The 24,411-nt window shown below is 47.1% G+C and overlaps 1 long non-coding RNA gene across 1 annotated transcript; it reads right to left on the bottom strand.

The window, feature by feature from the left end:
• Positions 1 to 248: 248 nt before the first annotated feature.
• On the bottom strand, positions 249 to 19,744 carry LOC144783002 (uncharacterized). Its single transcript, XR_013601356.1, has 3 exons — positions 19,632 to 19,744; positions 16,563 to 16,687; positions 249 to 325 (listed from the first exon to the last, which is right to left on the bottom strand). It is a non-coding gene; the product is annotated as an uncharacterized LOC144783002 (long non-coding RNA).
• Between the last annotated feature and the right edge of the window lie 4,667 nt (positions 19,745 to 24,411).

The following is a 24,411-nucleotide window of genomic DNA, read 5'->3' as shown; positions in this document are numbered from 1 at the left end:
AACTATACAATTCACTTACAAGGAACAGCTACACTCACCAGCACCTACTCTGCAAAGACACAGCAAATAGTCAACGATATCCCACTAGAAAGAAGAAGAAAAAAATCTACAGAAAACAAAATACACATCAAGCACAAAAGCAAAACATTTTTTAGACACACAAAAAACAGAAACCAAATATATTGGTATTATTACACACTTTGCAAAAAACACATTTACATTGAAATTGTACAAAAAAGGTCTCTTACCAAACACATGCAACTACACAAACAGCAGAACCACCAGTAACGAAACCGCAACCTGCAACAGTCTAAAGAGCAAAAGCCTTGAACAGGAACAAAAAAGGGGGAAATAAAACATTAAAATTCACAAGAAATAAAAACAATACACAGTATAACAGGCTATGTCACAGGCTATGTCACTACACAAATGGGACAGAAAGGGCTGAATACATATAAACAAATATATGTCCCCTGGAAGCAAGCACATTATTTATTTTTACATCCCTGGCTCTGGCCTTGGGGCCAGAAACGCCAAACAAAATCAGGCTATCTGTCCCCAGGGGGGGCAGAATATATATTTTTTTTTATTTGGGCCCCCTGGAAGCGACCCTTGCCCAAGGGGTGGCTTCCATTTTTTTTAAAAAAAGAATTCCCTGGTGTCTAGTGGGGTTTTCTGTAGTCAAGCTTACTGAGTGGATAGGTGGCTCTTCCATGAGAGTTACAGTGCCTTGATCCCTGTAGCAAGTGGATGAAGTGAAAAGGCACCTTCAAACTTGTTTTTCAAAATCAGATGAGGGGGCTCTTAATCTGAGGGTTGGACATTCAATGGCAGGACATGACTGTCTGTAGCAGGCACTGGGTGTTTTCCCGGTGGGCCGGTTTTAGAGCGGTGGGGGCCTTTTTTGTTATGAGGACCGGTTTTGCAGCAGAGCTGCAATATCGACCCCCTGTAACAAAAGCAGCAGCAGTGTTGATTCCCACCAGCAACCACCCCCACCCCCACCCCAAGGGTGGTCCAACTTAATTGCCAGTGCTTGTTTAGGTTCTCAGTCTGGCCATGTTCAAGAATGAGTTGTTAAAATTATGGAAACCCCTCTGGGGAGCATGGGAGCTTGGGATGTGAACATTTTTTAATGTTGAGGGTTGAACAGGGTCCTAATTTGCTTGTTATTAGGAGGCATGGTGGTTCAGAGTGGGACAAAGAGTATGTTTTGTGTCAAAGTAGAGCAGACTAGTCGAGACTGAAAATGTTAAAGGGGAAGGCCTGCACGCAGGCTGTAGCAGTGGTCAAGCATGTTGTTGGCTTGAGCATTGAATATGGTATTGATAGAGTGGACTGTGAGGTCTGAGTCTGATCCTCCAGATGTTTGTCGGGTTGAGGCAAGGTGCTGAGGTGATCCTAGTAATGAATGAAGAGAAATACACTTATGGACTCCTACTATTCGGATAAAAGATACAGATGTACAGGAGGGTGTGAGGTGGGTGTGTGAATGACTTTTATGTCTGTAGAATATGGTTTTGCTTATGTTGTCTCAGTTGAACATAAGGCAGCAGTATTACTGTTGGGTAGTAAAGAGGTCCTCACTGATACCCAGCTGAAGGCAGAAATATGGGGTGAAGAGAAGAAAAAGTATGTCATTGGCAAAGAGGGGATCAGAGACACTGAATGAGAAAGTGATGTATTCTAGCGAACATGTCACGTCTATTAGTAGATGTGCAGCAGCTGTGATTTGGTACTGTGGGCGCCTCCCTTTGTTCCACCGGTGTCAAACTGCAACTTGGATTCTTTCAGTCTACTTTATTTCTTTTTTTGTATTCCTACTCCTTCCCTATCTTTAGCCCTTCAGCTGCAATTAGGAAACCATAGAGTGTCTATAGGCGGTGCAAGCAACCAACACTAGGATGTTTTTGGAGCACTGAGATAGACAGAGTTAACGGTGCCCATGTCCGATAGTGGGCAGGAGGGTTGTCTGGTCTGTACCGTCCAAGTCAGATGAAAGATCAAGCTGGATTAGTATAGAGAAAAGGTGTCTGTGAAGAGTTGTGGTGATGGAAGAGGACATATGCTTTTGGGCAGTATTAGTAGTTTGCCTCCTGTGGTATTTAAACTGAAGCGATTGACTAAGTTGCAGGTAGGAAGGTACACAGCCTGTAAGGTCTGCTAATGTTTTTCTGAGTATAGGGATGACCACTTCGATGTTCAAGTAGAAGGGTGTAGCTAATATTGAGGAGTCAGGAGAGGTGATGAAGGGCCTGTGGATGTCGACTACCAACTCTAAGTTCTACTTGGGTCTTGTCGGACTTTTTGTGTAGAGTCTACTTTGTGTTTTTTTTCGGCTGGGTTTGACCCCCACATTAACAAAATATTTCTTGCATTGGTCCTCTCACATCTAATATTCATGACAGAATATAACACCATCCTATTCACCATGCACCTCGCAACAGCCTAAAAAGCACATACCGGCCAATCTGCAGAGATAAAATTGACAAATGGGTCAGAAATCTCAACCCCCCCTTTCAAAATATAATTCTTCACAGTTCCTTTAAAGGTTTGACTACCCTACTAATGATAACATTACATTGGTTTAGCTGCTCACTTTCATAAATGCCCCTGATGCATCTGTAACCAGAACATCATGTTATTCTCTGTCCAGTGTAAAGTGCATCACTGTCCACGGGACTGGTATGGTGCTTTGTAACTGTTCGCATAAGACATTAAATTAATTAAAATAAGCTTTTGTTATCTTTGTTGCTCATTTCTTACATCTTTTTCTCTTGCCTTCGTGATTACTTGAGCCCCATCACTGCTGCTCGTCTCAGACACTTCACAATAGGACACCATAACTCCCTTGCCAGGGTACCTGGACGTGGAGAACCTGGTCTGGCTCGTGAAGTCCTGCTGCACATTATTGGAGCATGGCCACCATGAAATAGGCAGCATCACTGGTTGTGCCACTGAGGTGCTAGTTTATTTTGATCTCCCCTGATGAATGGTCTTTTTCCTTAGTGTTGATGAATGGGGCTTCTTCACGTGTTTAGTAGGAACACTGTAGCTTGAGACTGTAGCCTTGAAGTTGCTTGTATATTAAATCTCCTTTAAAGTCGTTTTGATAGTCAATTTGTTCACAGTCTTTTCCTAAAAGCCCGGTGCTATGACAATATGTTGAGCTCAACATCGACCTACAGTAATTTGGGGAATATGGGGCCCGGCACAGACCACTGACACAGAAATAGTGTGAAAAAGGCCGCTTTATTGAAACAGGTGCACATCACATTTAAAAGGCCCTTGGCCTAAATGCCTTACAAAACTACACCCTCACTATACAAGCTGTTACCTATATTACGCTACCCCCACCCCTAATGTTCCCCGACACAACATTTAAAACCTGCAATACAGTACCACCTACTGTGACCGTTTAGCTTTTGACCTTTGAACTTTACCCTTTTACCCTTGGTGTGGCCTTTTATCCTTTGCCTTTGAACTTTGAACTTTAGCGTTGCCCTTTCAACCTTAACGACTATTAACCTGTCACTAACCTAGCTTCCTAAAGCACCTTAAAGATCCTAACTCATGAACCTGTCTACCTGTTCCCTTTCAGCCTGGATTTCCTCTGTCAATAACGAATAAACTTGGCTAAAACATGCCAACTTGACTGACAACCGCCCCTGCACCTGCTTCAAGCGACAACCCTAACACCAACGCATATAACCCCTGCACACCCGTTCCAAAGCAAAGCCAACCATAAAAACCAGATTGATAGACAGGAAATTAATTGCCCGCAGAAGGAGCAACGAAAAGGGGGCGGGAGGGTTGGGAATAAAATTCTCACAGGCTATGACCAGCCACCGGGAATACTTTAAAATGGTGGCTGGACACACAAAATGAAGACCTAAATATCCCTTGGGCTATAAAATAGCCCAAAAAGCCCAACAAGCCCAAAGGGGGCGGAGCAGAGGACCGAGCCGCTCTCATTCCCCAAACATCCCGGGGGGCAGACCTCCCTACACTCGGCTGCCCCCCAAGACCCCCTTGGGGAATATGGGGCCTGGCACAGACCACTGACACAGAAATAGTGTGAAAAATGCTGCTTTATTGAAACAGGTGCACATCACATTTAAAAGGCCCTTGGCCTAAATGCCTTACAAAACTACAACCTCACTATACAAGCTGTTACCTATATTACGCGACCCCCACCCCTAATGTTCCCCGACACAACATTTAAAACCTGCAATACAGTACCCCCTACAGTGACCGTTTAGCTTTTGACCTTTATCCTTTGCCCTTTTACCCTTGGTGTGACCTTTACACTTTGACCTTTTACCTTTGCCCTTTCAACCTTAACCTTTACGACTATTAACCTGTCACTAACCTAGCTTCCTAAAGCACCTTAAAGATCCTACCTCATGAACCTGTCTACCCACTCCCTTTCAGCCTGGAATTCCTCTGTAAATAACAAATAAACTTGGCTAAAACATGCCAACTTGACCGACAACCACCACCCAGAAAAGGGGGGGGGGGGTGAACTACCCCTTTTTCTGCCTCCCAAAAACTTGGAAAACTGATGCCTCCGCAAAAGAAACCTGCACCGGACACCACCCGATCCATGAGAAAAAGGAAACCACGAAAAAAGACCCTAAAATCACCTACGAGTCATAGATAATGCCCGCCACGTGGGCTTCGAGAAAATAAATCCAGGCACCAAAGACCCCTTCCATGACTTCCTATTGCCTCCAAATAAAAAGTCCTCATACCCTGCCCTGCATGGACAGCACTCAACCCACCTAGCTGTTGCTCGGCCATTGGCGTAATTCACCTGTACGGAAATTCCTAACCCCTACACCCTGCCCCCAACAGCCTATTTTTTAAAGGGTAGAAGCTACCTCCCTCCTAGGTCCCCACCACCTATACGATCCCATGTGCAAACAATATGAAGCGGGGCCCAGGAAACTCCGAGCCTGCTTCTCTTTCTTGCTGATCTTCCCATGTAAAACAAAGACTCCTCCCGTATCGAAACAGACACCCCAGAGCTTCCAACTGTAACCAAACCTGAAGAACAAACATAATATTTCAGAAAACAAAAAATCAGAAAAACCACTACCCCCCGACCATAACACATTGCTAATAGCAGTACATGTCCTTTACCCCAAGACCCCAGGTCCTAGAAGCTCCAAACCCATATCGCACCCGATGCCCAGGCTGCTGGTGCAGGGCGACTCTTAGTTCCCATCTTGAATAATTACCAAATGAAGAGACGGGCGCTGAAGGCAGGAAAACAAGAACAGAGTTTATTTCTCATGAGGAGAGCATGTCATTTCGGACACTCTCATAGTGTCTTCAGGAGGTGCTCTAACAAGTTTCTCTGAGGCTTCGTCTTTTATACACAGGTTTGTGGCACACATGCATCCTTTATTACAATCAAGACATTGTGAAGTACGAAGATATTCCAACACGTGGCTACAGTAGGGGCCCTTATCCTCCATACAATAGGAGGGGGCTGTCACGCAGCTGAGTGTTCTGCTGATTCTTTTGGAATGTGTGCTCCTGATCGAATCTCAGGGGGTGGGGAAGTCATGATCAATAGTAGCTCTTTTCAAGAGAGGCGAGTGCATACAGTAGTGGGCAATAAACTGTATCCTCAGGCTAAGGGATGACCAGCGGTCCATGTAGACAATTAGGTTCAGAGGAAGAGGTCATCAAAGGAGGGGTATTCATGGAGGGAAAGGAGGTGTTGGTCAGGCGCGGGGTGCGATTCTCAGAGACAGAGTCATGCGGGAGGGGAGGGCTCATGACTTGTGCATGTGAGAGCGGGGGCGATCAGGGTGCATGGGGGAAGCTTGCAGGGTCAGGGAAGGGAGCTGGTGATCTAAAACAGAGCGACCACGGTACATGGCTGTTGTATATATGCGTGTATGGGTCTATGCTGGCGGGATAACACAGTCTATGGTCTGCAATGTCCATTCTGCTTACGACAAGAGGTACAGTGAACACAAATGAACGCCGCTTATGTACATACACATTGCTATTTTCAACAGTCGCCGCTTTTTAACGTAAGCTAGTTCTTTTGTGTTTATACTAACTGACGGGGTGTACGTATAGTCATGCGTGGCAAAATGAAATAACGTTCGTCAAATGCTAGTAAATTGCGTGTAACCATATGCAGTCGATAAAATTGGCGGAATGCGGTACATATGAGTTTACAGTCGTTGCGTTATTCATACAAATCTAGAGATCGGCATAACACTTTGTCGGGGTCAATCAAGGAATCAGGTTCTGACTTTTTCTCCGATGACATCAACATACAGTAAAAAGTGCTATATGAGACTTTTGGACCTGAGTGATCGATGAAACATTTTTAAAAGCAATAAAAATAGTTGAGGGAGGAATTCAGTTCGATGTAAGCAAATAGTCAAGGGGTGGGTAGAAAGTTCAGGAAAGGGGGGTTTAGCGAAAATGTCTTTTCAACGACGAGCCACCACTGGTAGACTCGGGTAGTCCGTTTTCTTTTCGTTGGCGCTTTTGAGCACCGGCGGTGGAGCTATAAGTCCAGCTCTGAATCATCCTTACGCGTTGCAGGGTGCGATCAGTCCTCTGCTGTTAGATCACAGTCCTGTTTCCTAACTGATCTTCTTAGGGGTGCCTTATGCTGGGCACCTGCGTGTCTTTCTTCTTCAGTGGCAAAACCTAATTCTATAGTCAAAGTTTGTGCAAGAAAAGGGTGAGTTTGTTGGATAATCAAGGGAAGAGAGGGCGGAGTGGGGCCAGATCTTTGAACACACCAAGGGACCAAGGGAGCAAAGGATAACGAGCAGGCAGGCCCATCAGTCGGACTCAAAAAGGGGACGGGGACTTCAGGCACGAGTGGGGCAGCAAATCGAGGGCTTCAAGGTAGCCCTTTATTCCTTAATCTGCCGAGTTTGGGAGTGGTGCCTCGTCCCGCGTCTCGTTGCTCGGTGGCTCCACCCTTGGTCGCGGTCACACGTGCTCCATGATCTGTGGCCAGGCTGTGCGTCACGTCCAGCTCCTCTCCTCCGGCGATTGTATCTTTAAATGAGTACAAAAAGCAAGTTTTAGAAAACTGGTAGGAGAAGATATTTATACATTTCAATTTCGTCCCCAATCCTATGTAGGTGGAGAAAAGTTCATCGGTCACAGTCAGAAGTCGTCACTTAAGGAGTCTGTAGGAGGGCATTACCATTGAATTCATAAAACCTGTTTGGCGTTCATTCGTGAGTATGTGGAGAACACAAATTTGACCTTTATACACAGTGCATTACATCAAAACTCAAAATCGAGTCCTTATGTAGAGACTCGTCCTTCCCTTTAACCCAAGTATCGACAATCTTACATTTCCCTTCGGGGTCGGCTAACTCTTGTAAGCAGGGGCGTTATCGTCATGAAGAAGGGGGAGGGGGCAGATGTAAAACATGCTTTTCTTGGGGAGTGGCCGTTAATCAAGGTCATCAATTTCGCTTTCGAGGGCGGCTGACATGAAGCTGGGGTTAATCGGGGGAAGCGTGGGCGCTTGGGACAGGGAGCTGGGGTCGATCGGGAGAAGTGGGGTATTCTGGGCATCCGCACTTAAGTGCAGAGGGGTGAAGTGTTCGGTGCATTGGGAATTGCATTTCTAGCGAACCGAGAAACAGAAGGCCATTGACGTTATAGTCCCCCCATAAAAGGCCAGATATGGGGACGTTAGTCGTCTGACCCGTCCTTTCTTTCATGACCAACTCGGGTCCTATTGTTTTGCAGAAAGGAGAGGTAGTAATATGGCAAGTCACAGTCGTTTTAGTTCCTGTCAATTTTTCCAAACACCTTTGTGTTCGAGGAGACCCAATTAGGTGTTGTGCCGGGGGGGCACAACGTTATCATACAAGGAAAGAGGGAACAGGGGGGGGGCTTTAGAGAGTGAGAGAGAGAGAGAGAGAGAGAGAGAGAGAGATTGCACTCTAAATGGTCCATTCTGTACACGCATGACATGGAGCGAGAGAGAGAGGAGAGAGAGAGAGAGAGAGAGAGAGAGAGAGAGAGAGAGAGAGAGAGAGAGAGAGAGAGAGAGAGACGTGTACAATAATGGGCCATTCAGCACACACACAACACAAAACAACAGGGATTAAGTACTACGGAAACACAGGCAGAGGGATGACGTAGATCCATGCATCACGTATACACAAACTTAGACGGGGAAGACAGTACATGTATTATGTACAAAAAATCCAAGACAAAACATAGAACAGTTATTGGCCAAAATTATCTTTTCCTGTATGCTGCGCATTCTCAGCATCCTAAGCTCTCTTTACTTTTTCTTTTCTTTTTATTGTCGGCTGCCTTTACTGGAGGTTGTGGTTGCACACACTTACGTCTCTGCCACTTGGTCATGAACTAACCTGGTCGGGCTAATGCTCACGGTGGTATTTTCGAGTAATTTTAGCGAATGTGTTTCCAGGCTGAGACAACAGTTGGTGTCAGTTGGAGAACAATGGGGCAGCTTGGAGTTACATGTCTATTAGGATGCGAAAAAGGAGGTAGTAGGTGTTTAAATATTGGCAATATTCCTAGTCCTCTCGGCGGAGGATACTTGTGTAAACCTTACCTCGGAATATTCCTTAAACTTTCCCTATTTAGTTAAACGTAGGAATGTATTCATTATTGTACGTCATTTTTGGTTGCATTATTCGGGGTTTGTCGCGGTTAGGTACCATAATCAAACGCCTTTTTCCCGTCTCTTCGTCCGTTAGATCACCATTTCCATACATTAATCGACATTCCGATGTGACCTGCAGAGAGAGAGAGGGAAAAAGAAGGGGGCAGGGGCTACATTGATAGACACATTAACGTGCATAAACCCAGAAAGGCTTTTACTTACTGCATACTCGGCCTATCTCCACGGGATGCAGTCCCTGCCAACTGGGCGTTCAAGCCCAGGTGGACCGTTAGTGTGACTCCTCTTATACAGGTAGCATATAAAGTATAGGCTAAATACCAGGATCTTTAGCGGTTGCTTTTGGCTGTACAAAAAAGGAAAAAATACACAACTAAAACTTGGACCCTCCATATCTGCAATATCTCTATATATTATACCTTTTAACCCTTATCTAATCAAGCTGAGTCATTTCATCTGTATTTTAGTTATATCGGAAATAGTGGTCATTTATTTGAAACTTATTAATGTACGCGTGACAACTACATTAGCTTTTTCCAAAAAAATCTTTAATAAGAATGTCGGTGCACAAATACGGGCCTACAACCCCGTGGGCCGGCCACGGAGCAGGCTGGAACTGTAGATGCGGGGATACTTTATTAGTGGAAAACCTAATGGAGTCGGTGGTCGTTAATTTCATAGAAAGTGCGCCAAGTGCAATAAAAATCATATCGAATCTTTTAGTGCGAGCGAGTATCATAAGCATTGAAATTTCGAACTTTCAATAGTCATGATGCGCTAAAACTTAACAACAATTCATTGTCCGAAATGCTCAATCGGTACCCATCTCATGTCAATTCATTGTCTTTCATTTTCCGAACACATGATCAGTACCCATCTCATATCAATTCATTGTCCGAACTGACAGTATACATCCTATATCAATCCATTGTCCCAACATATAATCAGTACACATCCTATATCAATCTGTATGTTTTTTGTTTTTTTTAAACTTCATACATATCCCATGACACCAAGGCTGAGCAATCGGGGTACAATAAGGAGTTGAGAGTTTTATTTGCGTCGGCGCCATTTTGGGTGCAGTCAGGCAGATCCAGGCATAGTCTAAATCTCCACTAACTCGTGGTTGGCCTAGAGCTTCCTTTTGGCAGTCCAAAAAGTTCCGTTAAAGGGCAAAAGAAAGGATCGGTGGTCTGAACCATCAGTCAAAAGGGGGAGGGAGGCAACACTTTTCCTACCGGGTCATACTGGGGTTTTCGCCGGAACTGTTCCGAACTGCAGTCTGCAGGATCTTAGTCATTCAAACTGAGGCTGGCGACAGCATGGGAGCGCCGACGTCCTGCGGCTACATCTCCATCGTTCCGTGGGCAATCATGGCAGTCATTCCCCATCGGGGGTATCTGCGGGAGTCGGGGACTCCCGCGGCTCCTCTAGAATCCTCAAGGTCGAGGAGAACTTTTATGATGGTGGAATCAGCAAGCAACCGTGCCATTCCTTCATGCTGGGCCCGCTCTTGCAAGTTTGACCGCCATTTTGAGAGTTCAGCAGCTACCGGCAATCGCGGGGTCAAATGAGCGGACGGGCTCCAACCTGCCGGGTGAGGCGTTGCAGCATTGCCACAGTGGACGAACCCTTTTGCTGGGTGCGAGGAGCGTTGGGGGTGCAGCTGGGGAACCTCCACCTGGGGAGGTGGGAGAGGCTCGTTCGCGCCGCCTCTCCCTCCCGGTGCACCCCACGGCGTCTCGCTTGACATTTGTTATGGCCGGACCAGGCGATGAGGACGAGGGGGGGGTCGGAGGCATGTGCAAGACATCCCCCCCCCAGTGTTGTCGCAGCCATTATAGAAGAAGTGGCGCCTAGCACGTTTCGGGCCGGGCCTCCGGTTGATGGCGGCCGGACGCTCTTCGCTCTGGCCCCAGGAACGGGTCCCTTGGTTCATCCGGTGGCGCAGACCTTGGCGCGTGGTGCCGCCTTCGGGCTATTTGCGCAGTGGCCTCTCCACCCCCAGGCCTCTTAGGGAAGCTGGTCCAGACTGTCTGAGAGAGGGGGGGTCGGGGGCATGGACATTCCCCCCCTGCAATTCTCCAGGGTTGTCGTAGCCATTATCGCGGCCGGATCCCGTCGGCCCCAGCCTCTCCTCAGGCCCACCTCATGCGATGACCTCCGGCCGACGGCTGGCAGCAGGACCCGCCCTACATGTGTTGCTTCCGCCTGGGCGGAGCCGCAAACCTGTTGCACTTTGGGAGTTTCCAGAATGGGGCGGATGTCTGCTGACTTGTATCTTTTCCAGGTTGCCGTTATTTGGGGCGTGGCAGGCGGTGGGACAGATATGTTTGGAGCAGTGAGGGGCGATGAAGCTTCGTTGCCTCGTGGCCGTCGCAATGTCAAGCTTGGCTTCTCTTATCATTTTCAGGTTTCTTATTACGGGCTTATTTCTAACGTTTCTTGTTTCTAGGCCAATCATATGTTTCATTGTTAAGTATTGTTATCGTTTCCTTATTCGTTATTTAATAAAAATTCCATCAGTGGCCTACTGATTTCGTTTTCCTATTTCTTTCTTTTCTAGCTTGTTTTGTGTTAAAGTTTCTGTTAACAGGATATAGTGATCACTTCATTATTATTGCATATGTCCTTTTCACTAGGGTGCTCTCTGGTCGGGCCAGATGACCTACCTCTAGTAAATGGTCCGGGTGGAACTGGTTTATCAATCAATGGGGAGTAGATAGGCATGACAGATTACAACGGGGGACAAAGGTCCGCATTACCTACCCTTCACTACTTGCAAAGACTAGACAGAGCATTTTCTCTATGTTATTTGCAAACAGAGAATACCTCCAAAAAGAACCGATTCCGAACAATCAATGTTCGGACAAACAATCAATCAATGAGGAATGAAATAGGCACGACGGATTACAATGGGGGCAAAAACCTGCGTTACCTACCCTTCACTATCTGCAAAGGGAGAGAGAATATTCCTATTCTTCCCCGTTTGTAGGCAGAGAAGATCCTTGAGAGAACCAACTTCGAGCAATTCAATGCTCGATCAAACAATCAATCAATGGGGAGAAAAAAATAGGTATGACGGATTAAAATGGGGACAAAAGTCTGCATTACCTATCTTTCACTATCTGCAAAGGTAGACAAAATATTCCTATTCGTCCCCGTTTGTAGACAGGGAATATCTCAAAAAGCAATAATCGATAAAAACCGATTAACAAACAATCAATGGGGAGAAAAGATAGGCATGACGGATTACAATGGGGACAAAAGTCTGCATTACCTATCCTTCACTATCTGCAAAGGGAGACAGACGTTCCTATCTGTCGCTGTTTGCAGACAGAGAATGTCTCCAAGAGAACCAATACTTCAAGTAGCACCCAAGGCTAAATGAACCAATCAATGAACAATACCAGTATCTAAATACCGTTTCCAATATCAACAATCAATCAATCAATCAGATGGATAAAGCCATCCTACCAATCAGACGTAAAGACGTCCTACTTAACCTTACCCGGACCGGACCATGTGGACAGTTCTTCGCCTTCCTTTTTCCAGCGCCCGATCGTTCTCTTTTCTCCATGTTTTTACCGCAGCAGTCCTGTGGGATTCCAGTCAGGACAATAGGTCACTTGAGAGAGGTCCGTTCAGAATCGGTGAAGTTCATTCAATCGGCAGCCGGATGAGGGCCCTCTCAAGGCAGGTATACTCCAATTATTTAGATGTTCACCCCATCGTCTGGACCTCTCTTACCGGACCTTATGTCGCTGATGGGCCCCGCGTTGGGCGCCAATTGTGGAAAAGTCAGCCCATATCGCACCCGATGCCCAGGCTGCTGGTGCAGGGCGACTCTTAGTTCCCATCTTGAATAATTACCAAATGAAGAGACGGGCGCTGAAGGCAGGAAAACAAGAACAGAGTTTATTTCTCATGAGGAGAGCATGTCATTTCGGACACTCTCATAGTGTCTTCAGGAGGTGCTCTAACAAGTTTCTCTGAGGCTTCGTCTTTTATACACAGGTTTGTGGCACACATGCATCCTTTATTACAATCAAGACATTGTGAAGTACGAAGATATTCCAACACGTGGCTACAGTAGGGGCCCTTATCCTCCATACAATAGGAGGGGGCTGTCACGCAGCTGAGTGTTCTGCTGATTCTTTTGGAATGTGTGCTCCTGATCGAATCTCAGGGGGTGGGGAAGTCATGATCAATAGTAGCTCTTTTCAAGAGAGGCGAGTGCATACAGTAGTGGGCAATAAACTGTATCCTCAGGCTAAGGGATGACCAGCGGTCCATGTAGACAATTAGGTTCAGAGGAAGAGGTCATCAAAGGAGGGGTATTCATGGAGGGAAAGGAGGTGTTGTTCAGGCGCGGGGTGCGATTCTCAGAGACAGAGTCATGCGGGAGGGGAGGGCTCATGACTTGTGCATGTGAGAGCGGGGGCGATCAGGGTGCATGGGGGAAGCTTGCAGGGTCAGAGAAGGGAGCTGGTGATCGAAAACAGAGCGACCACGGTACCTAAAATGGCTGTTGTATATATGCGTGTATGGGTCTATGCTGGCGGGATAACACAGTCTGTGGTCTGCAATGTCCATTCTGCTTACGACAAGAGGTACAGTGAACACAAATGAACGCCGCTTATGTACATACACATTGCTATTTTCAACACCTTGTGGGACTGCAGATGCACAGCAACACGGCACAATGGACTAATTTGCCCCTTGGCCCCCCAGTGTGACCCAACAAGCCCCAGCCCGGTGCCACTCAACTCACAAGGAAGACTACACATCCCGGAACAAACATAGCAATTAAATACCTACGCCCTGCACCCTGCCAAGACCTCTCCGATTTATGGTAGGCGTGTAAAAATCCGAATGTATGCTGTTACCAGGAGGCTACCCCTAAGCTTAACCACATGCGTGCGGGCGGAATTCCGCTCGTACGCGGAGTTTTGCGAAACCGCATTTTACGTGACGAGCTGGGCTCGTCATCAGCGTAGCAGGAGGCTACCTCATGACGAGCCCAGCTCGTCATCAGCGTGGAAGGGGTTAATAGTTTAACCATACCACTACCTAACCAAGGGTAAACCCCCCAAAACCACCCAGATGAGTGGGAAAAAAACACAACTAAAGGGTTCTCCAGAGACACACGCGAGGAACTGAAGGAATTACCTACTGCACCTACTCCACAGTTTCCGGAGAGAAAAATTGGGGGTCCCACCCAAAAAACCACATGTCTGGTAAATGTGAAGTATCCCTGACCAAAACTACCCTGCACTGCGGACCACTCGGCTGTCCCACTCACAACCACTATCCCAGTTCAAACGGATGCCAACGAAACGGTACCGATCACAAACCTCACTCTGGATTTTTTGACTCTCTTGCTCCCTGCAAAGCAGGGCAGCCCCTCAAACCTTGTAACCGTGAACCTCTTACGGACTCACCCACTGTGCGCCGGAGAAAGCATAAGCAATGTCCGAGCCCCTCCCTGTCGCCTGACACGCTAACAACATGCCCTGAAGTTCCGATCTGCGCATACTAACCCAGAAACAATTCAGCACCGTACCAGGACACACTGTCTGCCCTGTTTGTCACTGGCCCCAAAGCCAGGCCAAAGCTGCCACCAAAACACTGACCCGCGCCTACTGACAGCCTATGAAAAAATAGCTCGGTAAATCTGTCCCCTCTAATTACCCCGCTTTGCCACAGTATCAAATACAATGCCCCTGAGTGGCAGCCCGTACTAAGTCGATCTGCTTTCCTTGTTGCCAAAGTGCTCAGCACATGCCCCTGAGCTCCCAACACTGCCCCGCCTTCTCCGCAGTCCGTGGACCGGGCATATCCTCTCTGAACACAGGACCGCCCTGATCACTGCCTCAATATCACACCCCAGGAATGACTGTGCTGTGCTGATCAGACTGACTATCACGCTGTCCCCTATGCCTCCCGTAACTCTCAAGCCTCCCCTGGCACCGCATAACAGGCTTGTCAGCTTTAATCGTCATCAAGCAGCCATGCCTCCATGGCCACAGTATCATTGTTGATGCTCCTGCATGCCAGTGCTGTTCTGGGTCACTTGATTTATATGTTGCCCAGGGAACCCCCAAAATATCAACACAAACTCCTCCAACATGTGCTACTGACGTAGTGGCCACTGTCTGCTGTGTTGCCAATGGTACCCCACAAGTGCACTCTGAGCTCCTCAAGCCTGCCCAGCAACCTCTGGCAGCCCTTGGAAACAGTGCTAAATCCGTTCTGGTCCATGTATCCTCAAAGTTGTAAATGGAACCGCAAAGGTCAACTCTGCGCTCCTCGAGCGTATGCTAGTGCCATACTGGGCGACTTGTCCAACTAACCGCCTTTGCTCTATCAAAATTAGTACCCAGGCCGCCCTGGCCCCAGACTCCATCTCACCGGCCTGTATTTGACAGCCCCCAACATGGGTCCAGCTGTATTTTACAGCTCCCAACCTGGGTCCAGCTGTATTTGACAGCCCCCAACCTGGGTCCAGCTGTAATGTGACAACCCCCAAACTGGGTCCAGCTGTAATGTGACAGCCCCCAACCTGGGTACAGCTGTATTTGACAGCCCCCAACCTGGATTCAGCTGTAATGTGACAACCCCCAAACTGGGTCCAGCTGTAATGTGACAACCCCCAAACTGGGTCCAGCTGTATTTGACAGCCCCCAAACTGGGTCCAGCTGTATTTGACAGCCCCCAAACTGGGTCCAGCTGTATTTGACAGCCCCCAACCTGGGTCCAGCTGTATTTGACAGCTCCCAACCTGGGTCCAGCTGTATTAAACAGCCCCCAACCTGGGTCCAGCTGTATTAAACAGCCCCCAACCTGGGTCCAGCTGTATTAAACAGCCCCCAACCTGGGTCCAGCTGTATTTGACAGCCCCCAACCTGGGTCCAGCTGTATTTGACAGCCCCCAACCTGGGTCCAGCTGTCTGCTCTCTTGCCCCAAATCACCAAATCGCCTATGATCCCCCATCGTGTTTTGCTGTATCATAACCAGAACTCCGAGGCCACAGGATAGATCTCAATGTCCTCATATGTCAGTTCTAAAACATGCCCAGCTATCTGCTCTTGCGCTCCCATGTACCCAACACCCACCTGATCCCAATCTTGGCTGCTGTATCACTATGTAAACAAACCTCGCTGGGCACTGAATCCATCGTAATGGCTCCGATGTCAAAAGTTACCCCTAAGACCCACCTGAACGCCCCAAGATATCTTGGCTTCCAGCAAAGACTTGCCACCCCACGATGATCACTTTTTCCCAGTGGCATGTTACCTCAAAATTCCCTGTCGTCCATGACATTCCAGTTGGAAAAAATGTAGCCGTACCAGGCCCCCTTCCTCCAGTGCACCTTCCCAGCGAGCCACCCCCTGCTTAATAATCTTGGATGAAAAACCACTATTAACCCTTACATTCTGGAGAATCCCTCAAGCGTGAGCCGTTTCCCTTGGCCATTAATGTAATTTTGTGGTACTATACCTCCACAATCCAAGGTATTAAAAGATCCAAATTACTAGATGTATTAGAAGCAGTTCCCATACGCCTGCCTGTGTTGATATGTCCCTGCCGCCGTCTGCCATAACATTGGTAATAGAAAGTGTACCCCCGGGCCCTGTAGACCTGCCTAACTACCTACAAAATACCTAGTGCCCTTCCGGTATGGAGGCTCCTGCCCGCACCACCAGTATCAGCTTTTCTCTTTAATTGCCAGCTTACACCGTCTAACCACAGCCATGGGCCCTTCCCGTAGTGTAAATGTATGCTCCCCAACGCAGCACTTGCCTTCCCTCATACCTTAACACCACCTTGAACTCTCATGCCAGAGCTCATTCCTCAATTACACCCGACACCCAAAGTATGTTGCTGCCCTTTTACCTGGTGCCAGAACCGGCGTCCATGCTGGAGCACGCCCTTTGTCCCCTTTTGTTCACCTCCTGTCGGGCTCCCCATGGCTCTTCTGCTGCAACTGACCTCTCTGTCCGCTTGCCCGATTAAAGATCCTGGAAAATGTTATGAACAAATGGTGAGACCCCCCCGTGCCTCCAAATTATCGTCTAATAACTACTCCCTCTTAGACCAGATCATGATATTCCATGTGTTCGCCCTCATACGAGGCAGCATTTCCCGCATACCCTCCTACTCAACTGCACATCCTCATCATACTCTGACAGCATCGACTGGAACCGAATCCTATCTTTTGAACCTGTGACCCAAAACAGCACACCACTTACCATTTGAGCCATAGCTCCCTCCAAAAGCGCTCCACCTTTATCAATATACCCTTGCGCCCACATTGAAAACTGTACTGTAACCTTCCAGCCAAACTATATCCTAAAAGTTAATTTTTTTGGTCAATTTCCGCCAGGGGGAGTACTGTCCCCCTTGGCCCGGTGCACCGCTGAAACCGTACGGGGCTTATGTGAGGCAGTACCATACCCTAAAAGCTGCTTTCTGAGTCGCTTGCCGCCAGGGGGAGTACAATCCCCCTTTGCCTGGTGCATTGCCGAAGCCGCACAGGGCCTAATTGGGGCAGTGATCTTGTGGTCCAGGTGCACCGCCGAAGCGTACAGAGCCTACGTGGGGCAGTGATCTTGTGTTCCAGGTGCACCGCCGAAACCGTACGGGGCCTACGTTGGGCAATGATCTTGTGGTCCAGGTGCACCGCCGAAGCCGTACGGGGCCTTCGTGGAGCAGTGATCTTGTGGTCCATCACCGTCCAGTCGATTTCCACCAGGGGGCGTACTGTCCCCCTTGACCTGGTGCACCGCCGAAGCCATACAGGGCCTACGTGTGGCAGTGATCTTGTGGTCCCCCGATGCTCCAGTCTGGCCGCACTGGGCCCAACCTTCTCTTCACCACGGGGTAATGGAGCCGTACAGTGCTCTCCTGTGTCGGGAAAGCTGAAAAAGTGATCCCGCCCCAAATATATGGTCCGGTGTGCTGGTCCCTGCCTGTATCCTAATCTGCCATCCGAAAGTACCCGGGGCCTACACCCAGCTGACTAACCCTACAGAAGTGGGAGAGGGAAAGCTGCTCCACTCTGAGAAAAAGATAATGAGCTGACCCCTTCACAAGTGATGCTCAGAATAAGGAGATAAGCGTGACATGCCGACCCATCATTGTGGTCGCACTCTGCCAGCCAAGATGTTAAAGAAAAAAGGGTGGTCAGAGAAACCTTCAGCCCCCCCAACCGAAAAGCCCCCACCTCCGCTTGCTGTAGCTCACTAAGGTTTAATCGCAAAAAGAAGGTGGGGGGATCAAGTGTTAAACGACCATTGGGCTCTAAGGGGTCCAGCCCCCCCCTCCATCGCGTGTGTCATCCCAGGCCGAGGAGCCACCCGGGACCATGCACAGCTGCCCCCAAATACCGCCCTGGTCCTAAGGAGACCATACTTGTAATGAGGCATTGGTGCTTTTCAGGCTCTCTAAACAACCCCTGACTAAAAATTCTGAAGAATGATGGCAGAATAAACCCCCCAAAAAAAAGTTTGGGAGCCCCCCCGCACAAAATTTTTGCTAGAGATGTGCCTCTCAAGAACCAAACTCAGGCTGCACCCCTTCTACCCCGAACGGAAAATCATCTCCATTCCACATACCCAGAGACCGAAACACAGCCATATTCCCCTAAGGAGGGGCCTGTGCCAACATACCCCATCAGGTTCGCCCTCTAGAGAGGGGAGCCACCTGAGTCTCACCTGCGGTCACGTACCGACGAGTTTACCCGCAAGCCGTCGCAGCGCCTAAGTTTGCCTTCATATGGAGTTCTCCCGCGTCACAGGCAAGCTACCACAGCGAGGAGACTCTCCTCCCTGTGGAGTTCCCCGTCTTCAATGACACCTGGCAAATGTCATGCTGCTCTAAGGGATCCTAAATCTAGCAGCCAAGCACGGCCAACGAGAGGGAGCCTGTATATGCAAGGGCAGTAAGAGGGAAAGGACCTTCACTTATTAAATTAGAAAATGAAAAAAATTCTCACAGGCTATGACCAGCCACCGGGAATACTTTAAAATGGTGGCTGGAAACACAAAATGGAGACCTAAATATCCCTTGGGCTATAAAATAGCCCAAAAAGCCCAAAGGGGGCAGAGCAGAGGACCGAGCTGCTCCCATTCCCCAAACATCGGGGGGGGGGGCAGACCTCCCTACGCTCGGCTGCCCCCCAAGACCCCCTTTGCATCCACTCTATTGCCTTAAACACCACATCTGGTGATAGGTTTTTATTTACTGTTCTTACCTCAACATCACTTAGCTACCCCTTACCCTGTGTGGTCGTGGCAGGTAAGGTGCAGTGAATTCAATATTATTGTTATGTGATGTAATGTATGCAGCATAGTGAGGGTAAAGCGCAGGCTCCCACCACTGAGGTGGATCATTGAATCTGTCATCGGCCTTGTCCAATTTTACAGAAAAACCTTCAGAGCTCCAGTAGAGTGAGGTTCCAGCACCAGAAACAGACAGTTGTTAAATTGAGCTATAGATGTTTGTAAGTAAAACTATCTTAGGATAGACGAACGTGACGTTTCTTTTTACAATACCATGTAAGCCGTAAAGCCATTCTGAGTCTATTTTTTTTTAAGAAGTGCGTTTTTTAAAGGCCTTCCTTATAAATTGAAGACCTATTTTTAAAAACTGTGCGGGTGGGATGAGAATCTCAAGGAACTTTGGTAATAAAACAGGAAAATAATATCTGTGAGCGGAAAGTTTATAATAGTAAATTGCATTGCAGTTTTCTTTTGAAAAGTGTAATTAGTTTTGCTTTATAATAAGCAATTTTATAAACTGCACTCAGTCACCCTATGACCCCAGTGATCCTTTGAACTCGGTGCCTCGCTGACTGCTGCTTAATTTGTGCCTGTGTTTAGCACCGGCACTTAATTATCAGGGCCGGGTCTAAAAGCGTTTGCTGCACTTCACATATGGCATTGATGATATTGGTATATTTACCTCGGTAACTCGGAGCAGAGTGTTGGTCTCGTCTGCCAGTCCCAATGAAGAGTGCTGCGGCTTTGAGATTCGGAGCCAAGATTCATTTGAATTAATGGCGGCCCTCAGTTCAGTGGTGCCAAGATTCATTTGAATTAATGGCGGCCCTCAGTTCAGTGGTGCCGGCCCAGTGGGCGGGACACTGGTTGGGCTGGATTATGTTCTGCTGTGCGTCAGGCAGCGTGCGCAGATTATTTCAGATTTCCATGCACGCACACCACGAGTCGTCAGTTTTCAAGTCAGCCCGATGACGTTGAGGGCAGGCAGCAGCAGTACCAGGGCTACATCAGTTAATTAAAGCAGTGCCCCCGGCCGCCCAGCTCACCGCAAGCAACCGTAAGTAAAACAGTAGTACTAAGTAGCCAGGCCATGCCCATTTCCAAACCAATGCTGCTTTTTTTTGTGAGCGTGGTGGTATGTCGGTCACCGTGGTAGCTCCGGCTCCACAAGATTCGATGATGCACTGCTGGCCGTTCACATTATATCACCATAGGGCCCGGCCAGAGTTAAATTAAAGGCCCTACCCGGCCCCGCCCTGAAGTATTCTCCTTTTAAGAGTTTACTGCTTCAAGTGGCTAAATCCGCTCGTCTAGCAGTCCTGGAAGGCCCGCTATCGGGGATGGCACATGGGAAATGGAATAACAGTAGCCACCTTTTTGTCACGCCAGAAATCCTCTCCCATAAGCTTTCCCCTGACACCACCATGCTATTGGGTGCAATGTGGCAGGTGTTTATTTCTCTTCCGCAACCAGAATAACAAGTTAATTTGTCAGCCACACGCTATGTGTGGGAAATAATATACAATTCCGCTATTGATGTTTCTTTTCCACTAACGGATTTATAGTATTACCCCGACGTTAATAAATGCCTTTATCTCCAGCTAAACAATCTGACACAAGAAGTCTTTAAGGGCAAAGATCAGTATGAGAGAAGGCATAGTACATTTTATTTCAGTATTACTTTTCTTTCCATGACTTAACCTGTATATACATTTTTTTAGTAGTGCATCCTGGTAAAGTATGGTGGTGCACTGTGATATTGTTTGACACTAAAAAAAAACAATTTAATGATGGAAAGCATTTTTGAAACCAAAAGCTTGAATTACATTTTTTGTGCTGCTGTGCTTTATTGTGTCGTTCTCCTCTTAGCACTAAGAGCTCACTTCCTGCAAAGTGCAAGAGCGCTCTGCGATGTGTGCTTTCCATGGCTCCCAGCGGGGAGAGTGATTGTAGCCTGAACAGCCATGGTAGGCGCAGACAGATTAAACGGTTTGCCCAGACCCACAGGACCAGGAGCCGATGCCAAGACTCAAACCTGGTTCCCCAGCTCCGAAAGCAGCAGCTCTGGCCATTATGCCACATCCTCTCCCCCTCTTTCATTTTTAGTAGTTGGTTTTGTTTTATGCGGCGCTAACAGGAGAACTGGACAGGTGCAAAGTACTGCCCCCTGACGGGAGCCCCGGCACTTTTTTTTTTTTTTTTTAATTAACCACATGTCAAAAGCACCATGTGTACTTGTGCCCCTTAGCGCTCAAAGTGTTACACCCAATTAACTGCACCCACCGAACTGTGCAATATTCACCCTCGAAATCTGACTGCCCACAGAGGCGAGTTTCCTTCTTATAGAGAGGATGACCCATAACCGCCAACGCTCACGACTTAGAAACTGGGGAACGAACGAGGTTGGAGTATCGGCATCAGCTAAACTCAACAGCCGGTTATTCCGGGAAAATGTATTAATCTCCGGTACCTAGAAAAAAAAATGTGAAAAGTAACAGGTTCTCATGTAAAGCGCTCTAAAACCTTCGGGTCGGCATATGTGCTTTGACTGCTTGGTTTCCACACACCGCATCTGGGAAAGGTACGATTAAAGGCCATTTTTTTTACCATGTTCGACCTCACAACTACACTTATTCTCCCCTGCCTCTCCATTTCCCTTTCTCAATACCTCACCTTTCTACCAAGCACATCGATGGCAATGGCTATTCTTTCTCCCCTCAAGTAAACTTAACAAACCCTCCAACAAATCTATTCCTCACACTTTTTTTATACCATGCACCTTGACTGAGCCTGGGTGACTGCGTAATTTCCCTTTACAGACATGGTGTAAAAATGCACACACAAAAACCAGAAACATACGCACTAGTACTCAAAATGCCAACTTTGGAATTTGGCCCTTTTTTTTCTTTCAAAGTGCTTTATTGGATTTTATAAACAAAATAAAAAAGTCGCTAGTATACAGCAATGCAGAACACCTGTTGGAAAAGGCAGTTAAAGTGAATTAATTACTTAAACAAAAATGCTTAATGCAGTATAAGGGAAAGAAGGTGAGAACGAAACATAAAACAAAGCATAAAGTAAAACAAATCCTGACCATCATACAAAACATAAACAAGCATTGGAAATGCAATAGGTCTCGCAGCATTAGAGTTAGTGCATTTAGAATTGTTTATGGGTTTTTTGTTGTAAATCTTTTGCATTTTTATTTTTTGTAGCCAATGCTAAAGAATTACAAATCAAAAAAGCAATAAACATTTGTAAAAGCTTTAACTAAAAATCCTGTGAGACCTATTGCACTGTGTGAGGGTGAGGTGTTGAGGGTGAGTGAGGGTGGGGGTGAGTGAGGAGTTGAGTGTGAGTGAGGTGTTGAGGGTGAGTTTTGTTGGATGAAAAAAACTTTAGGACCATAATTAAATCAGGTTATAAGTTTGCTTTCAAATCTTCCCTTTCCACATAAATGTCTCAGCGCTCTATTTACATAAATGCACTGTTTAATCCAGCAGTTTTTGCACTAGTAGATACAAATGCTGTAAATTGTACATAACTTGGCATGTAGACTTTTCTTTGAACTTTCACGTGTTTGTTCACACATACATGCCGGTACAGTAGCATGCATGCAGTTCTCCAATACATTATATGATATTGAATATCATATGTCTGTGACGGCAATATATTATTCTTATGGACGTAATGTGTATTTACACGTGTTTACATTTTGTGTGTGTGTGTATACATGTATAAATACACACGCAATCACAAAAACCCGCAAACAATTATTTGATGTCAGCAGTCATTCGTGCAGTCTTGTCATGCGAGATCAAATCAGGCGCTATGCTGATGAAAACGCTTGCATATGGTGGGTGGATTAAGGGCCAGAGACTCCTTTTTGTCATGGAAATGTTTTTGTTTACTTCATCTCATAGCATTTCTCACACTTGGCTTGTTTTGTGTCGCCTCTCAATGGCTACACGATCAAATGAATGGATTTATTTTTGCCGAATGAGGGGGGCAGCCCTCCCCTCAAAGGCGCGACACTGCGTCCCCGCGAGGAATGTTAACGCGGGTTTTATTGTGGGGCGCTGAATGGGGAGCGCCTTTCACGGCATAGCCCCCCGAAATGCAACAATTTAAATAACTGCTTAGACCCCAGAAGGCCGCGGTCAACACGGGTCGCATTCCTGGTCCGTGAAAACACACTTAGCTGATAGAGTTATGTAAAACGTATCCCGAGACAGTAATTTAGTGTGAAGACATAAGTTTTATTTTGTAACACTTTGCCGCCGGGGCATGGAATGCCAGAAATTGCAGTGGTGCAAACTGTTATGTAAAGCCGCAAATGAAACACTTGCACGGAGTTTGCAGATTGGAAGGGAGCTCGTGTTCAGACAGCCTTGAAATGTGTAAACATTGTGGTAGAAGAATGGGGGGAAGGGGGGGGGGATAATCCCAGGCACTACAGTCGTGATAAAAATACAAGAGCCCCCATTTTTTTAGCTTTTAATTTTGGAGGACCTGGATATGCCTTTAAACAAAATGAGGTTGACTGGCTCTGCGGTACTAGTTCGCTGAAGAAACCCGCTTTGAATAGGTTTTCACCTAACCCTCTATTGAACATGCCCTCTGCCAGGCCACTCTGGGTAGGAAATGACACTTTTAGCCATATAACTAATTCTAGAAGACATTTTCTGATCTTATAACGCCAGACATTCGCATGAAGTGAGTCTCGCTCGTTGTGTTGTCGGACAGGGCATAGACAGTAAAAGTACCATGACATTATATTGCAAAAAAGGCAGAGTTCTGATACTCGGAGGCTGAGGCCAGTAAAGATTTAATTTCTCGAAAAAAGAGAATGCTAACTGAGTTTGATTGGCTGTTAAATGAAGGGCGAGATCCAATTACTTGTCCGGGACTTGAAATGATTATTGTGCATGGGCCGTGGCTGGTGCAGGGAAGCCCACACACGGTGGTTTCGGCCTTGCAGCTTGAGAGCACTTAGAAACACAATAGGCGGATGTTAACTCGTTTCAGATTGTTGGAGGTCCCCATTTAATGCCAAACAATGAACTGAAATGCAACGCTTTCAATGGACTGCAAGCAGAGCAGGACGTTTAAAAATGCGAGGGCACAACTATTTAGGGGCACCAACTCACCCAATCCGTTTCTCAGAAAAGTTACGTATTTACAAACCACAGGGCGAGTAATAAGCACAGCAGTGTTAATGGCGATTCACAATAATGATGTATATTTGAGGTAACAGGAGCTACTCCTTTAACAAAAAATATCAACTAATGTATGTTTAAGGGGATGCAGAGCTGGCTCGAGCATCCTTTAAGATGTGCACTGGTTGCCGTTTTATTTTCGGAAGCCAAAGATAGTGTAGGCTTTCCCATTACGGAAAGTCGTGCTTGCTCGCCCTACATAAGAGACAGGGGCAGGCAGGAACAAGACGGAGGGAAGAGAGG

The sequence above is a fragment of the Lissotriton helveticus genome, chromosome 9 (genome assembly GCF_964261635.1).
Source record: "Lissotriton helveticus chromosome 9, aLisHel1.1, whole genome shotgun sequence".
Lineage (NCBI taxonomy): Eukaryota > Metazoa > Chordata > Amphibia > Caudata > Salamandridae > Lissotriton > Lissotriton helveticus.
This window is presented reverse-complemented; position numbering and strand designations above follow the sequence as displayed.